The sequence below is a fragment of the Callithrix jacchus genome, chromosome 5, assembly GCF_049354715.1.
Source record: "Callithrix jacchus isolate 240 chromosome 5, calJac240_pri, whole genome shotgun sequence".
Lineage (NCBI taxonomy): Eukaryota > Metazoa > Chordata > Mammalia > Primates > Cebidae > Callithrix > Callithrix jacchus.
This window is the reverse complement of record NC_133506.1, coordinates 133,624,529-133,641,216: the sequence shown is the minus strand read 5'-3', so window position 1 is coordinate 133,641,216 and position 16,688 is coordinate 133,624,529. Positions and strand designations below refer to the sequence as shown.

The following is a 16,688-nucleotide window of genomic DNA, read 5'->3' as shown; positions in this document are numbered from 1 at the left end:
GGGCTGGCTCCAGCTGCTTCCTCCTGGTGTGACCTCGGGCAGGGCTATCTGAGCTTTGTGTACCTTGTTGGTAAAATATAGAACTTACGCACTAACAGGTATGTGCAAGCCAAACGAGCCAGTATAACTGCCTCTTAGGAAGCCCACAGTGGTAAAAAATTGTTTTTATTTGTTATGAACTGTCACAAGCATTCCTGCTGGTTGATTATGAGGCTCAGAGACTTGGAGAGTTTCCTTTCCAAACAAGGCGCAGACAGAGCTTTTCGTTTGAGTCTGAAGTCTCCAGGCACTGGGCTGATCTGAAGGTCTTGCTACTCATACCTGTTCTTCCTGTTTGCTCCTTAGAGAAACCTACGCTGAAAAGATGTGATTACAGAATCCAAATCTTTGTGGAAGCCAGCGGGTGGCCTCCACCCTGGCGCATAATGTGTGGCTTGTGTTTATTTTTAATACGAGTGCCGACTGCATGCCAGACACTGTCTGAGGATTTAGAGATACAGCTATAAGTAAAATAGACAGAGTCCTTGTTCTTGTGAAGCTGTTGTCCCGGTGGCAGAGGCAGGTGACAGAGGGGTAGACAATCATCTACATATCACACGGCGATGCGTGCCACCAAGAACAATTAAGCTGAGGAGAGAGGAGACAACAGGGAGTTGTTCTTTTAGGTCAGCTGTTGACAAACAATGCGCCCCTGGGCCAATCAGCCCACGGTGGCCAGTGTTTATAAAGTTTTATCGGAATACAGCGCTGTTCCTCCGTGCATGTGCGGCCTAGGACTGCTTTTGAGTTGAAGAGTTGCTGCAGAGACTATCTGGCTTGCAGAGCTGGAAAATGTTTACCACCTGGCCCTTTCCAGAAAACGTTTGCGGTTCGCTGTTTAGATGGTGTGGACAGGGAAGACCTCGCGGGGAAGGTGAAGAAGCAAGCCGAGTGGTTTCTGGTGGAAGAGGGCTCAAGGCACAGCGAACGGCAGGAGTCACGGCCCTAACATGGAATGTGCCGGGCACAGTGGAGGAAGCAAAGAAGGCCAGTGGGAGTTAGAGAAGGGAGTGGTGAGCGTCCTGAGCTTCCTCTGATGAGGATGGAGGCCGAGGGGGTTTTCTGAGACGAAGAGGCTGCTGTGTTGACACGCGATGTGTGCAGACGCTGTGGGGACAGGGGCTGCGGGAAGCATGGGGAGCTGTTGGGAGGCTCCTGCATCATCGCATGATGACATTTGGGGAAGATAAGAAGTGGCCGATTCTGGATACATTTAGAAGGCAAGAGTGTTGTGATTTGCTGATGAGACAAGAATGCAGATATCTGTGTTTTTAATGCTTTGGAGAGTTTGTTGAAGGAGTGAATGAAGTGACTTTCCAGAGATCAGGGAGTCTGTCAGTGTGCCAGCAGGGCCCAGCAGCCCGCGCCCTGGCTTCTGCGACCCTCCCCACTCCATGGCTCTTCTTTTAGGGTCCTCCTTGGCACTCGTGAGTACTGACATGTGAACACTGGGAGTCCCAGATCCCTTGGTCACACGCGAATCCAAACCTCCTGCCTCCTGTAGTCCGGGCCAAGATTTTCTCTTGAGCAGACATTGCCACAGACAGACTCCTTGGGTTAACTGGCAGAGGCAGCAAGTGCTGTGTTTCTCACCCCCTCTGAATTCACCAGCCTCTGACCTCATTATGCTTCTCCAGGCCATGAGACCAGCCGTGCAGGGAGAAAAGTGGGAGCTGAGTCCCAGAAGGTTGGGGAGGCTTTCACCACCTTTAATGATCTGATACCATCAACAGCCTCCTAACAGGTCATCTCTGCACTGCCATGTTTACACTAATTAGTTAATATCCGCAGAGTGCTTTGAGGGTGCCAGGCCTGCCAGGAGTGCACAGGAGAGCGATTCACAACAGGAGGAGAGACGGCCCCAATCTTGGCGGCATCACTCTTCCAATGCATCTGCAGGGGCTGCAGGCTCCGACAGGCAGCCTGGTGGGCGGTGTGCCTTGGGAGAGGGAGCTGGCCCTCCCGAGCCTGCTTCAGACACCCACTGCTGGCAGCCGCTGTGGGGAGCCCCGTTTTTTCTGTGTTCAGGTCATCTGTGTGGAGCCCTCGGGGTGCTGGAGGAGAGAGTAGATGAGGAGCTCGGTCTCCAGTCCCCACAGTTTTCCCATCCACCCTCAGGCCTGGGTTTAGGTTTGAGGGGGGTGGTCCTGGCCAGGCTATGAGCTGCCTGACATTGGTGCCAACACTCACCTTGGTGAACCCATGAAGGCAGGGCACAGGTTACCTTGTGGGGACTCACCTCCAATCGCCTCTCCTTGTCCCTCCGCTAGCAGAGCCTGGTACATGTTGGGGAGCCAGCTTAGACTTCCTCGTGGATGTTTGGAGGGCCACCTGACCCCTTGCAGGGGCTGAGGCTCCTAGAGACGATTCGGGCCCATAGAGGCCACCTGTCCAGTCAGATGCAAGCCAGGCCTGCTAGACTCCAAGTCATCACCTCCTGCCTGTGGCCTGGCCTGCCCATTTGAGGTTAGGGGAAGCTGGGACAGTCACCTTTGATTCTGGAGAAATGTGGGAGGAAGTTAAACGGTGGCCTCCCTTGGAAAGGAGTAAGAGCCTCTGCTTTGGCAAAAGCTGTGGGGATCCTTCACTCATTTTCTAAACCACAGTTTTATTGAGATATAGTTCATATGGCCTAAATCGTGTCCTTCCATTCATGTTGAGGCCTCATCCCCAGTATCTCCGAATGTGGCTGTATTTGGAAATAGGACTGTTGAAGAGGTGATCAAGTTAAATTGAGGCCGGTAGGGTGGCGCCAATCTAGTAAGATTGATGTCTTCCAGCCGGGCGAGGTGGCTCACACCTGTAATCCTGGCGCTTTGGGAGGCCGAGGTGGGTGAATCACCTGAGGTGAGGAGTTCAAGACCAGCCTGACCAACTTGGAGAAACTCCATTTCTACTAAAAATACAAAATTAGCCGCGTGTGGTGGTGCATGCCTATAATCCCAGCTACTTGGGAGGCTGAGGCAGGAGAATTGCTTGAACCCGGAGGCAGAATTTGCAGTGAGCCGAGATCATGCCATTGTACACCAGCCTGGGCGACAAGATCAAAACTCAGTCTCAAAAAAAAAAAAAAAGATTGACATCTTCCTAAGAGGAGGTTTGGACTCACAGAGAAACAGCACAGATGCACACACACTGGGGAAGGTCCACGTGACAACAGGCACCAGGAGAAGGCAGCCATCTGCAACTCAAGGCCAGAGGCCTCAGAAGAAACCAACGCTGTGGGCCGGGCACGGTGGTTCATGCCTATGATCTCAGTAATTTGAGAGGCTGAAGTGGGAGGACAGCTTGAGCCTAGGAGTTCAAGACCAGCCTGGGCAATATGGCAAAACCCTATCTCTACAAAAAATACAAAAATTAGCCAGCTGTGGTGGTGCACACCTGTAGTCCCAACTACTCGGGGGCTGAGGTGGGAGAATTGCTTGAGCCTGGCAGGGAGGAGGCTGCAGTGAGCCGTGATCGTACCACTGCCAGTGAGACAGAGTGAGACCCTGTCTCAAAAAAACAGAAAAAGAGACCAACCCTGCTGAAACCTGACCCTAGACTTCCAGCCTCCAGAACTGTGAGGAAAGACGTTTCGGTTGTTGAAGCCCCCGGTCTGCTGTATTCTGTGGTAGTAGCCCTGACAGATGAAGCCACTACGTGACTCGCCCTTTGCAAGTTTTTGGCATATGATTTTTGGCATATTCACAGATATCTGCAATCATCACTTAAGTCCATGTTAGAGCATTTCATCACTTTGGAAACACCCAAGCCTTTGTGCCCTTTAGCTATCACCCCAGCTACGGTTTGAATGTGACCCCAAAGGCATGTGTGGAACACGTAATCCCTTAATGCTTGTTGTTAAGTGCTTTGAGTCATTTCAAGGGAAAAGTGACTGCAATCGTAGCACAACCTTTTTTTTTTTTTTTTTTTGGTGACCAGGGAACCTTAATGTCACTCAGCGACTGCAAAGATGGAGGTGGTGGTGCCTGGGACAGTTATTAGAGGCAGAGTCCTGGGAACCTTTTTTTTTGTATTTTTCATAAAGATGGGGTTTCACCATGTTGGCCAGGCTGCTCTCGAACTCCTGACCTCAAGTAATCTTCCTGCCTCAGCCTTCCAAAGTGCTGAGATTACAGGCATGAGTCACCACGCCCAGCCAAGCCCTGGGAACTTCTGAGTCAGCCTCAACGAAAAATGAGCAAGGCCAGAAGGGGCTTGGAGGAGAATGGAGGGTCAGGGGTAGACAGGGACAGCTGCCCCCTCTCCCTCCCCTTTCCTGATGGACATTACAAATACAGAAACCCTTAAGTGCTCCACCCTCCAGCTCTTACCCACAGAGCTTGAAAGGCCACCAATTAGTGGTCCACCTTTTGCTAAAGGATAATTTTTAAATGTTGTTAAAAAATTTTTTTTTACCAAGTGTGGTGGCTCATGACTGTAATCCCAGCACATTGGGAGGCAGAGGCGGGTGGATCATGAGGTCAGGAGTTCAAGACCAGCCTGGCCAACCCTGTCTCTACTAAAAATACAAAAAATTAGCCAGGCATGGTGGTGGGCACCTGTAATTCCAGCTACTCAGGAGGCTGAGGCACAAGAATCGCTTGAACTCAGGAGGTAGAGGTTGCAGTGAACAAAGATCATGCCATTACACTCCAGCCTGGGTGACAGTGTAAGACTCTGTCTCAAGAAAGATTTTTTTTTTTTTTGAGAGAGGGTCTCACTCTGTGGTCCAGGCTGGAATGCAGTGTTGGAGTCACAGCTCACTGCAGCCTCAAACTCCTGGGCTCAAGCAATCCTCCTGCCTCAGCCTCCCAAGTGGCTGAGACTATAGGTACCTACCACCATGCCTGGCTAATTTTTTTTATGTTTTGTAGAGGTGGAGTCTTGCTATGTTGCCCAGGCTGCTCCCTAGCTTCTGGGCTGAAGAGATCCTCCTGCTTCAGCCTCTCAAAGTGCCAGAATTACAGGTGTGAACCACCACACCCAGAGGATAATTTTGATAAAAGGTAAGATCATGAGTCTCATTCAAACATAAAAGGAATATGTGCCAATGACTTCACTGAACTTGTTAATTAAGGAAGATACCAGTGCAGCGTTACAACTGGTTCAAAGAACCTCCCGTATGCAGGCAGTAAGAAATGCTGAAGTCAGTTTGCAAACATGCAAAACTGGTCGATATCCACAGGTCACAGTCGATTGCATTCTGTGGGATACTCCGCTGCATTCAGCTGCATTCCACTGGACACAATTCATCCGTGCTTCTATGGACAAAGGCCATTTGCATGAATATGAGTTTTCTACAACTTGCAGAGTTGCAAAATAGCTCAAAGACAATGAGAAATGAAGATAACCTGAAAAGGTATGCTAGAGAGATACCCATTAATCTTTTCCACCTTTTCCAAGGTCTTCCACTATTTTCCCTGACACACTTGCCTTCCTCCAGGCCTCCAGTTAAGGGGGGCAATGAAGAAATGGGGCTAGGGGAGGAAAGAACTGAGGGAGGTATTGGGGGCACGCAGCCCCTGTGGAAGGAAGGGCTGATTGGGATAAGGGGCTCAAAGAGGCATTTGGGAATGAAGTTGCTTTGGATGGCAAGAGGGTGGGAGAGGCTGGCAGAAGAGAGGGGACCAGCACCACCCTTCACCTGCTCCGTGGTTTTGCCTCTGGTCAGCTTGGTCTCTTTTGTCCCCTTGCCTTAGAGAGGCCAAGAGCAACTGCTACTTAATTCTTATTTGCTCCGAGAAGCCTTCTCCCAGTGGGGTGAAGGCATTTTCAGGGCAAGCGTGGGAGGAGCTAAGCCAGCCAGCTCCGCTGACGCTGATGCTGGTGAGTCACTCAGCAGCCAGGAGGACTGCTGCAGTCAGCGGGAGTCAGGACAGTTTCCCTTCTACCAGGGGGAGGGGTGAGCTGAGGAGTCCTGAGCACTGGCTTTCTTTTCCTGGCATTCCAGAGGCCACAGCAGGAAAGCCTCATGGGGTCTCAGGTCTGGGAGGGGCCGCAGAGTCATCTCAGAAGCGTGACCACCCTGCAGCGTCCTCCAAAAGAACCTTGGGGTTTGCTTGGAGATTCTGGCCGGGGAAGATGCCTCCTGAGAACAGGATGCAGCCTTAGAGTCACCCAGGGAGGGGGGTCGGGAGCACTGTCTGGACAGATGAGCCCAGCCAGCTCCAGTTATGGTTGAGTGACAGGCAGCCAAAGGTCCTCTGACTTCAGAGTCAGGGGCACTATAGCATCCCTGGGGCATTAGACTGATCTCAAAGTGCAACAAAAGCAGAACATGCTAGATCCCAGACTCTCTGGGACAGCATTGTTTGTAGTAGAAAGATCTTTTCCATTAGCTGCTGGGATTGTGGGGGCAGGGGATGTTGGGGGCTAGGATTCCCCAGAGAGCAAGGTGGGGGAACAACCTCATGGGTGAGCTGCCTTCTGTGGGGAGAGTCTGATTACCTGATGAGCATGGAGAGGCTGAGGCTGCTGCCATTCCCACCACACTCCTTCCCATACTGCTTTCTGCTCTTTCTCCCAGGCAGGGCTCAGCCTCCCATCTGAATCAATGTTCAGTGAGTATTATCATATGTCAGATCAAAGAGATAGTAATTCATCAGCTTACCCACGGGGCCAAATTGAAACCTGCCAGGGGAAATCCCAAAGTCCTGGTCTTGTACTTGAGTCTTCTTGTGCCATTCTCCACAACTGGTTTTCCAATACTTGAATGCCTCCTGTGATGGGGACCTCAGTAACCTTCCCACAGCAGCTGATGGCATCTCGAGGCAGCCATGAGACTGAAAATCCGTATTTCTGGAGCTTTCACTCACTCATCTTAATTCTATCCCTCGTGCCTGCTGTGGTCTGAATGATGACATCCCACTAGAATTCCGTTGAAACTTAATCCTAGTGCAAGACAATTAAGAGGTGTGTCCTTCAGGAGGTGATTAAATCGTGAGGGCCCCACCTTCATGCATGTTGTCGGCACTGTTATAAAAGGTCCTGAGACTGAAGGGAGTGCCCTCCTGCCCTTCTACCTTCTGCCATGTGAGGATGCAGCACCAAGGAGGATGCAGCCACCTTGGAGAGAGAGACAGAGCAGCCTTCACCAAACACCAATGCTGTGTCTTGATCTTGGACTTCCCAGTCTCCAGAATTGTAAGAATAGTCTAAGGTGTTTTGTTACAGAAGCACAGATGGGCTAAGACAAGGCTCAAAGAGTGCATCTCTTTTCTTTTCTGTCTTTCTTTCTCTTGCCTGCCTTCCTTCCTTCCTTCCTTCCTTCCTTCCTTCCTTCCTTCCTTCCTTCCTTCCTTCCTTTTCTTTCTTTCTTTCCTTCCTTTCTTTCTTTTCTTTCTTGTCTTGCTCTGTCTTCCGGGCTGGAGTGTAGTGGTGCAATCTTGGCTCCCTCCATTTCCCAGGCTCAAACAATTCTCCTGCCTCAGCCTCCTGAGTAGCTGGGATTACAGGTGCCTGCCACCATGCCTGGCTAATTTTTGTATTTTTAGTAGAGACAGTGTTTTACCATGTTGGTCAGGCTGGTCTTGAACTCCTGACCTCATGATCCACCCACCTCAGCCTCCCAAAGTGCTGAAAATATGGGCGTGAGCCACTGCGCTGACCCCCTGTGCATCTGTTTTCTTTGTAGCAGGGCAGCCTCTAGCATTCTTGAAGAGAGGCTTTTATCCCTCCTGAGTTTGTTTTCTCCAGTATTAATAATTTTTCAAGGAGCCTGATTTCAACCCTTACCTTCCTGATTAGTTCACTGTAATATGATTTACTCTCTCCTCCCCTGTCCCTCTTTACCAAAAACTAAATAATATGCTAGAGCAGTGGTCCTCAACCTTTTGGCCTCAGGGATCGATTTCATGGAAGACAATTTTTCCGTGGACTAGGGGCAGGGGATAGTTTCAGGATGATTCAAACGCATCACACCTGCACTTTATTTCTATTATCATGACACTGTAATATAGGATGAGATAACTCTACAACTCACCATCATGTTGAATCAATGGGAGCCCTGAGCCTGTCTTCCGGCAACTCGATGGCCCCCTTTGGGGGTGACGGGAGACAGTGACAGATCATCAGGCATTAGATTTTCATAAGGAGCGAGCAACCTAGATCCCTCAGATGTGCAGTTCACAAAAGGGTTTACGCGCCTGTGAGCATCTAATGAGCAGCTGATCTGACAAGAGGTGGAGCTCAGAGCACATTTCGAGTGATCAGGAGCAGCTGTAAATACAAATGAAGTTTCACTTGCTCACCCACCCTCAGCTCCTGCTGAAGCTCCAATGTCCGATGGTCCCCTGGGGCTGGGACCCCGAGGCTAGAGGGTGTCAGGTGGGAGTGGAGGAGGTTATTCTCATTTCGCTTCTTAAGGAGACAATACTTTCAGTAATGGAGCCCAAGTGTATTAGTCGGGGTTTTCCAGAGAAACAGAACCAATAGGATCTATACAAATATGCAAGCGAAAACATGATGGGGATCAGCTCACACGATGCTGGAGGCTGGGAAGTCCCAGGAAATGGTGTCTGCAAGCTGGAGGTCCAGGAAAGCCTGCATTGTAACTCAGCCTGGCTCCAGAGACCTGAGAACCAGAAGAGGCAGTGGTCGGGTGCTGGGATAGGCCCAGGAGAAGCTCCAGGGTCCGCAGGTGGGAGAAGGTGTCTGTGCTCGCTTCGGCAAAGAAAATTCACTCTTCCTCTGCCTTTGTGTTCTGCTGGCTCCGGATGGATTGGCTGATGTCCATCTATCTCGGCAAGGGCAGATCTTGACTGATTCGAATGCGAATCTCCTGGAAACATCCTCACACACTCTCCCAGAAATAATGCCCGGCACCCCTTAGCCCAGGTCAAATTGACGCTTAAAGTAAACCATCTCTCTGAGACTGAATCAGCAGCCCCGGGGTCAGGGGTGGGGTGGGGGGCGTGGCGCACAGCTGACTCAGATGAGCCAATTCTCTTCAACAAAACAAACACCCACAGAGCCGTCAGTCACCACGGGGAGTACACTGGTTTTCAATCAGAGTCAAACCAGGACTTTTGAAGATAAATCCAGTCCCATTAAGCGGGACATCAGGAAAGAAGCAGGATCCCTTTATGTGAGTGAAGACGATGGGGAAGCAGGTGGCTGGAGCCTCCCCTCCCCTCCCATCGGATTCTGGATTCCCTCCGAGGCAGACTCTGGCTCAAGTACTTGAGTCTCAGTAGTTTATTCGGGAGGTGATCCCAGGGTCACAGGCGGGGGCGTGAGAACTGAGTTGGGGAAGGGACGGACCTTTGCACAGAGACAGTGGGCTGTGAAGCTGGTTACCACTGCAGGCGGCTGCAGCGCGGTCCTGCGGGACCTTTGGGAGGCGGGTGGAGGCTCATCCCTCAGGACTCAGGGACCTGGGCATTCATGCCCCAAGCCTTGCTGGGCGTTGACTGAGGGCACTTTGGTTGGAGGCAGGTGTTGCTTCGCTGGCACTTCTGGTCTGCTGCGCTCGTGGCCGGAGAAAGACACGCAGGCGCTGGCGGTGGGGAGCGCAGTCCGCAAGCCCAGAAGAGAAATGGGCTGCAGGCAGTGCTCACACCCGCACCGTCCCCTTGGCCCTGTATACCGCCCTGCTGGCCTTTGCCTCACTTCTGCCTTGGATTTCTCTGGAGGTGGTGGGAGTGGTGAACGTCTCCTGTCCTCTCTTTCCAGGCATTGCAACTTATATTGGCCCAGGCACCAACCCTACCCACTCCCCAAATAGCAGAGGCAGAAGTTTGAAGACACCATCTGCCTAGGAAGGCAGGCAGAGAGCCAGGATGTGCTGAGATGGGTCGGGCTGGGAAGGGGCATTGGCCTGGGCTCAGCAGGGTGCAGCCATCCAGCCACGGGCCGGGCGGGGGATCAAAAGCTAGTTACCCCCAGCCGTCCAAGGAGGAAAGAGGAGGGCCCATCTCCAAGAGCAGCTTCCCCCTCCTTCCAGCGCTGTGACTCAGAGGAGGCCGGAAAGGGAAAACAGACCGCCCACAGCTCAGCGGCTTTCATGGTGAGCCCGAGAGGGTTGGGATCGCAGGGTCTGTTCTCCAAGGAGAGGGAAGGAGGATAAACTTCAGGACCGATGGAGCCTCGGGGGCTGCAGAGACTCAGCGACAGCTTTTATGAATCAGAACCCTACTTGTGTGTCCAGAGAGCTGGCTGGGGTCCGGAGGTGGCCGCAGAGGGGCCACATCTCTGCTTTTGGGCCCTCTCTCCTCACCCCTCCTACTCACGCCCAGGCCAACTGGTCCTGCCTCTTTTGCTTTGGATTCAAATTCCAACAAGGCCTGGGCCTTCTGAGCAGGAAGCAGGAAGGCCTTCTTCAGCCAAGGCGCAGAAAAGACCTGCCAGGCCCAGCATCGGTGGCGGGCCAGGCCAGGCCAGAGGGTTTAATGAAGAGAATAACAATTCCCCAGGGGTGGGGGAGGCTGTTCCCATTTTAATTTTTTCCTTTTGGCAGAAACTAACTTTTCTGTAAAAACAATGAAAAATCAGGGTGGAGTTTCCTCTGCCTGCCCCCCAGCCACTCAGCACTCCTGGAAGAAAGGTTTTTATTGGGGCAGAGGGAGAAGGGACAGGCTCTGGGAGAGGTGCCCTGCTGGGCTGGGCCGAGGGGGTGGGGCAGGGGCCCCTCCTGACCAGGACTTCCAGGGATGGGTCTTCCAGGGTCTGCTGCCCGCCTGTGTCCCCAGTTGTGCTGAGGCCCTGTTGGCCTCACAAATGGTCTCTTTGTGGCCTAGACCATGGCTTTTATTCTGGGAAGGTTACCGTTCCTTCCCAGGGACTGGCCTTCCTGAGCAATGGTCCTGGTGACCACGTGGAGGGACAGGGGGTTGGGGAAACGAGGGTAGCCCCTCTGTGCTGGGACAGGGGCTTCTGTGAGGAGGCATGTCTGTGTTTGGGACATCTAGGACCCCAAAGCCAAGGTGATTAACACGTGATGGACAGCCTGAAGCTCGCTCCTTGCTGACCTTGTCCCTAGGAGCTGACTTTGAGCTCCCCTTTCTGGGGACCACAGGCTTTCTCTGAGCTTCCTGAATGTTCACATTGTGCCTTGGCATGTCTGCACAGAAGCTGGCGCAGTAGTGGGCACCTGTGGTCCCAGCTACTTAGATGCTGAGGCAGGAGGATCACTTGAGACAAGGAGATCGGGGCTGCAGTGACCTGTGATCAGCCACTGTGAACAGCCACTGCACTGTCCAGCCTGTACAACATAGCAAGACTCTGTCCTGGAACTGGTGGGGAAGGAATGAAGGAAGGCAAATGCACACACAAAAGCACACACACGTACATTCCTGTGTGCACACACAGACACATGCACATTCCCCATGCATATACATGCACACACATGGGCGCACACACATGCATGCACACACGAACACACACTCCACATGCATATACACACTCGCACACATGCATGCACAGCACCACATGCATATACATGGTCACACAGACACACACATGCATACACACATGGACGCACACATGAACACAAGCACACCCCACATGCATACGCATGCACACATACACACATGCATGCACACATGAACACATGCACACCCACAGGCATATACATGCACACATGGACACACACACATGCATGCACACATACATATGCACACACGTGCATATACATACACACATGGACACACACATACATGCACACATGAACACATGCACACCCACATGCATATACATGCACACATGGACACACACATACATACATGCACACATGAACACATGCACACCCACATGCATATATATACACACACAGGCACACATGCATACACATGTGGACCCGCATGCCCTCACACACACAGGCACACATGCATATGAAAAGCCTCCCTGCCTGCTCCTGTTGTCGGTGGAGCCTTGTAAGAGCGCAGGTGGGGAGGGCGGAAGTCTCTGGAGGCTGAGTGAGGTGCCCTGGGCACCCTGAGCTGACGGGAGAGGAGGCGCCACCGAGCTCACAGCCGCTCAGAAGCCTCCCGCAGACATTGTTCTTTGTTTTCATTAGGGGAAGATCTCAATTAAAATAATTACAGTGACAACAAAAAAGTCACAGAAGAGAGAGAGGAAAAAGGAGTTCAGTTAAATGCAAATATATTCAGAATGATGTTATGAACTCAGCTCACCCCTGTAAAATTACCCATTAACCGTTACATGCTAATTATCCACCTTTTTATTGTTTTAGAAAGGAAGAGATTCAGTCTCCTTCCAATGAAACAGACATCCGGAAAATGATGCCTGGCCCTTTAAGGTGGACCAAATGCCCCACCTTTTTATTAAATCACAAGGAAGCTGGGATTGTTCCGCAGAGCTGAGAGCTTTGCCTTAACAAACAAACAAAATGGAGTCATGGTTTTCCATTATGGACATCTTTCCTCTTTTTTTTTTTTTTCCAATAGGGTGATTTGTAGTGGAAGCCCAGGCACCTGTTGTGTCTGTCTCCACCTGCAGTGATGCTGGGGCTGGGGAGGGTCTGATGCACCTCTGATTTGTATCATTTGCCTTCCGGGTAGGGGTGGACTGAGTTCTCTCTCTGCCTGGCGGGCTGCTCTTGGCACCAGCTCCAGGCTGAGCCAGGGATGATCAGTCCTTGCTGTATCAAGGACAGGGGTGGGCACACTGTAACCCAGGCCTCTGGGTAATGGCCGAGGTAGCAGGTGAGGGAAGGCTGGACATCTGGGGTCAGGCAGGCCCAACCCTTGTGTCTGTGTGGGAGACTCAGCTTTGAGTCCCAGAGCAGGCCTGTTTCCAAAGTCAGCTCCACCTGCAGGAGGTAAATTTCCTGCTATTTTGACATTCAGGTGGTATCCTTCAAATCCCTTTATGTATCTAGCAAGAGCCCAGAAATCCTTTGTCAAACCATACGTTCCAGTTTTGGGTGCGGAGGATGTGATCACTTCACCCACAGAGCAGGGTGGGGCAGGGGGCAGTGGAGAGGAGGGGGATGCTCTGTCTCAGGTGCTGTCTGCATGTCATCCCATGGCTCTCCTTCCCAGCAGTTCTAGGGGTGGGGACAGTATCATCCCTTCCTCGGAATAGAGGAGCAAACCTCAGGCCTGGGAGGGTGGCTTGTTCAAGGCCACATAGATGTGAGTGCTGGTTTTCCAACCCAGGTCTGTCGAGCCCCCAAGCTCATGATCGTGCCCTGCTCTGAGATGCCTCTCAAGGACACCATTGCATGGTCTAGGATAATGGGGTGTGTGTGGGTGTGTATGTGGGTGTCTGAGACTGTGGAGGTCTCCAGATGCCAACAATGAAGGTTCCCAAGAGTTAGCAGTGAGGTCCTTGTCCTGGGAAATGGTGGGGAAAAGGGGGAAGGGAGGAGATACCAATGGGCGGGGAGGGGACAAGATGCATAGAGATGATCCCAGATGCCCTGGGGATCTAAGGATCCCTGGCTTGTGGAAGACAGCCTCTGCTTCCAGAGTGGGGTGGTGATGGGGATGGGTGACGGGGTAGGGGCGATACCTGAAGGAGTGCCATTCAAATGCTCCTCTGGTGTTGACCACTGCTCTGCAGGACGGCCTTTGGGCTGTCCGCCCCAACCAGAGTTCTGCTGCTTCAGTCTCCTCCGCTCCTTTGGGGTTCAAGTTCACACCTTGGCCTTTATGCCTGGACTCCCCCAGTCCGCTCTCTGTGGTCAGCAGCCAGGCTTGGTGGAGCTGCCCACCGGTGCTCATGCTCCCTGGTCCCCGGACATGCCTCTGCCCAGTTCCCCTGGCCAGCTTCTTCTGTTTCGTTGTTCAGTGGCCACGTGGCCCCACCAGCCCTGCGCGGAGGGTCTCCTTACACAGACATGCCAGGTTCCCGGTCTCTTGTGGAGGAATGCTGGCCACTAGGGAGAATGAGACCATCTTAGAGATATGAATGAATGAATGAATGAACGAACGAACACACATTTACCAAGCATCTCCTACATGCCTGGCACTGTGCTAGGCACAGGAGGAAGGAGGTGGAAGTGGCTTGAGCCAGGTGAGCATCTTTGAGGGGCTCAGAGTTGGTGAAGAACTCTCATGCCAGAGCTACCTTCCAGATGACTGCGGGTGAAGGGCCCACAGCACATCTGGGGGAGAGGTGTGTATTGTCCAGGGAAGTCATTGCCTCAGACTTCTCCAAGACGCGGCCAGGAGGTAGGAGATGGACTGTCCCATCCCAAGTGCCAGCAGCTCGTCCGCTGAACACAGCCACCCACATGCACACAAGGTCCACAGAGTGGGCAAGCTGGCAAAGAACGCCCCTGTTCCACAAAAAGCAGCACCACCCAGGTCAGTAGAATACCCTGCTTGGGATTAATGTCCAATCAGCACATGCAAAGTAACTAAGGCAGGCCCTCAGGAACTAAGACTAGGAACTCAGAGGCAGAGCAGGCCTCTTGCAGGGAGTGCCCGAGATGACACAAGTGAGGGAGGACAAAGTGCTCACATCTGCACAGCCTGCAGCATCTCAGGAGGAGCAGGGAGGAGCATGCAGGCCGGGTGTGCCTCTGTGCATGCAGGGAACCATGGGCTTGCCCTTCACTGAAGAGCAGCTAAGTGAGTTGGACTCATGGCTTTTGAAAGCCTTTCCTTCCTCCTGGGCTGAGCGGATCCTGGCTTGCTCCTTAACCTCATCAGGCTGTTGGTTCCACACACACCAGAAGGGGTGAGGAACAGGAGCATCTTCCATTTTGAGCTGAGTGGCGGGAGGATTTCCTTGCTATGTCCAACCGTCCACTGATTCCTAAAGGTGAAACAAGTCGTGTAAGGGGACGAGTCCTTCCCCCAGGGAAGCAGGGTAGACATGGTTGAATAGAGAGCTGCCGGTCTGAAATCAGACAAGCAACCCTGAATTCGGGCAGGCGTCGGGGAGCCAGGCCCTTCTTCCCACCCTTGTGCTTCTGAGATGTGCCTGGAGGATGTGTATTCAGAGGGGAGCTGGAGGGAGCCTGGAATTTCAGGCATTGCCATTTTCCATGTGATACAGCATGCCCTTTCTTTCTTTCTTTCTTTCTTTCTTTCTTTCTTTCTTTCTTTCTTTCTTTCTTTCTTTCTTTCTTTCTTTCCTCTCTCTCTCTTTCTTTCTTTCTTTTTCTTTCCTTTCTTTCTTGGTGGGAGTCTTGCTCTGTTGCCCAGGCTGGAGTGCAGTGGCATGATCTCAGCTCACTGCAACCTCCATATCCCAGGTTCAAGCAATTCTCTGCCTCAGCCTCTCCAGTAGCTGGGATTACAGGTGCCCACCACCACGCCTAGCTAATTTTTTTGTATTTTTTTTAGCAGAGATGGGGTTTCACCATCTTGGCCAGGCTGGTCTTGAGCTCCTGACCTTGTGATCCACCTGCCTTGGCCTCTCAAAGTGCTGGGATTACAGGTGTGAGCCTCCGCACCCAGCCCAGCATTCCATACATTTCTAGGTGTAATGGGTCTCGCTTGCTTGTGAAATGCATCTTCGCTCTGCTGTGCCTAGCATGGCCAGGTGAGTTATGAGGAGGAGGGGCAGCTGGACAAGGTGGTCTTCACTCTGGAGGGTACCAGGCAGGCTCACGGGACTGGAAAAGGGTGGCCCTGCACACAATGCTTTTACCGAGCCTCTCAGGGGCCACGTGCCATGAAGGCTGCAGAAGGGCCCTGGACTTGGAGTCTGGGACTTGTATCAGCTCCCATCCTGGGCTCTGTGCCTTTCACATGGGCCTCAGTGAATGCTCATAAGGACGCAGTGAGGTGGGGGCTATTTTACAGAAGATGAAACAGCCTCAGAGAGGTTCAATAATTTGCCTAAGGCCACGCAGCTAGTATTCTGCAGTGCTGGGGTTGGAACTCAGGCAGTCTGGCTCAGTAGCGCTTGACACTGCTGACCTCCTTGATGCTCCCTGGGACCCTCCTCCTCGGACTCAATCTGCCTCATTTGGGGACAGACCAAGCCTTCCTCTGTCCCTCTTTTGGTTTAAACCATCTCTAAACTTTGTCTCCCAAGGCTGAGAACTGGCAGGACCTTCTCATTCCTGGCCCTGGCCCTCCATCCCCCCAGCCCCAGGCCTGCTGATCCTCTCTCTTCCTGCTGCTTTTGCGTGACACTGGCTCTGGTGCAGGCTTCTTTGCCTCTTGCCTCCTGGCTGGTCTTCTGCCCTTCCTTCCTGCTCTCTGTCCTGCCTACCTTTGTCAAATGCCAGTCCGATGGGAATTCTTCCCACTGCACACAGGCCAAACACCGGACTCTGCAGGGCGTGCTCAGCTTCCAGCCTGATGATCCTGCCTCTCCCCCTGGTGTTTTATGCTGGGACACTACTCAACAACCTGTTGTTCTCATAATGTGCTTTGTTGTTGCATAACTCCATTCCTTACCTATTTCCTTCACCCAGAGCACCCTCCCTCACCCTTTGTCTACTTGGCAAACTCCTATTCATATGTCAAAACCCAGCCTCCAAGTCACCCTCCTTCATTTTCTCTCCTCCCTTGAGCAACTTCTTACTACCTACATCATATTCTATCTTTGTCCTTGTCAGTTATTGCTATCCATCTGTTCACCAGTGTCCACTCCCCCTTGGATTCTGAGCCTCCCCACAGAGGCAGAGAGTGGTGCCGGAAGCATCTCTGCTTTCCTAGTGTGTAGCAGAGCCTGGCCCTCAGGGCTACTGGTTGAGTGGAATCAATCAACCCCAGTCCTTCTGCACCCCTGCTGTCCCT

The 16,688-nt window shown here is 52.3% G+C and overlaps 1 long non-coding RNA gene across 1 annotated transcript; it reads right to left on the bottom strand.

Moving 5' to 3' along the window:
• Positions 1-12,174: 12,174 nt before the first annotated feature.
• LOC118153458 (uncharacterized) lies at positions 12,175-16,246 on the bottom strand. Its single transcript, XR_004742681.2, has 3 exons — positions 16,159-16,246; positions 13,498-13,864; positions 12,175-12,793 (listed from the first exon to the last, which is right to left on the bottom strand). It is a non-coding gene; the product is annotated as an uncharacterized LOC118153458 (long non-coding RNA).
• Positions 16,247-16,688: the final 442 nt, after the last annotated feature.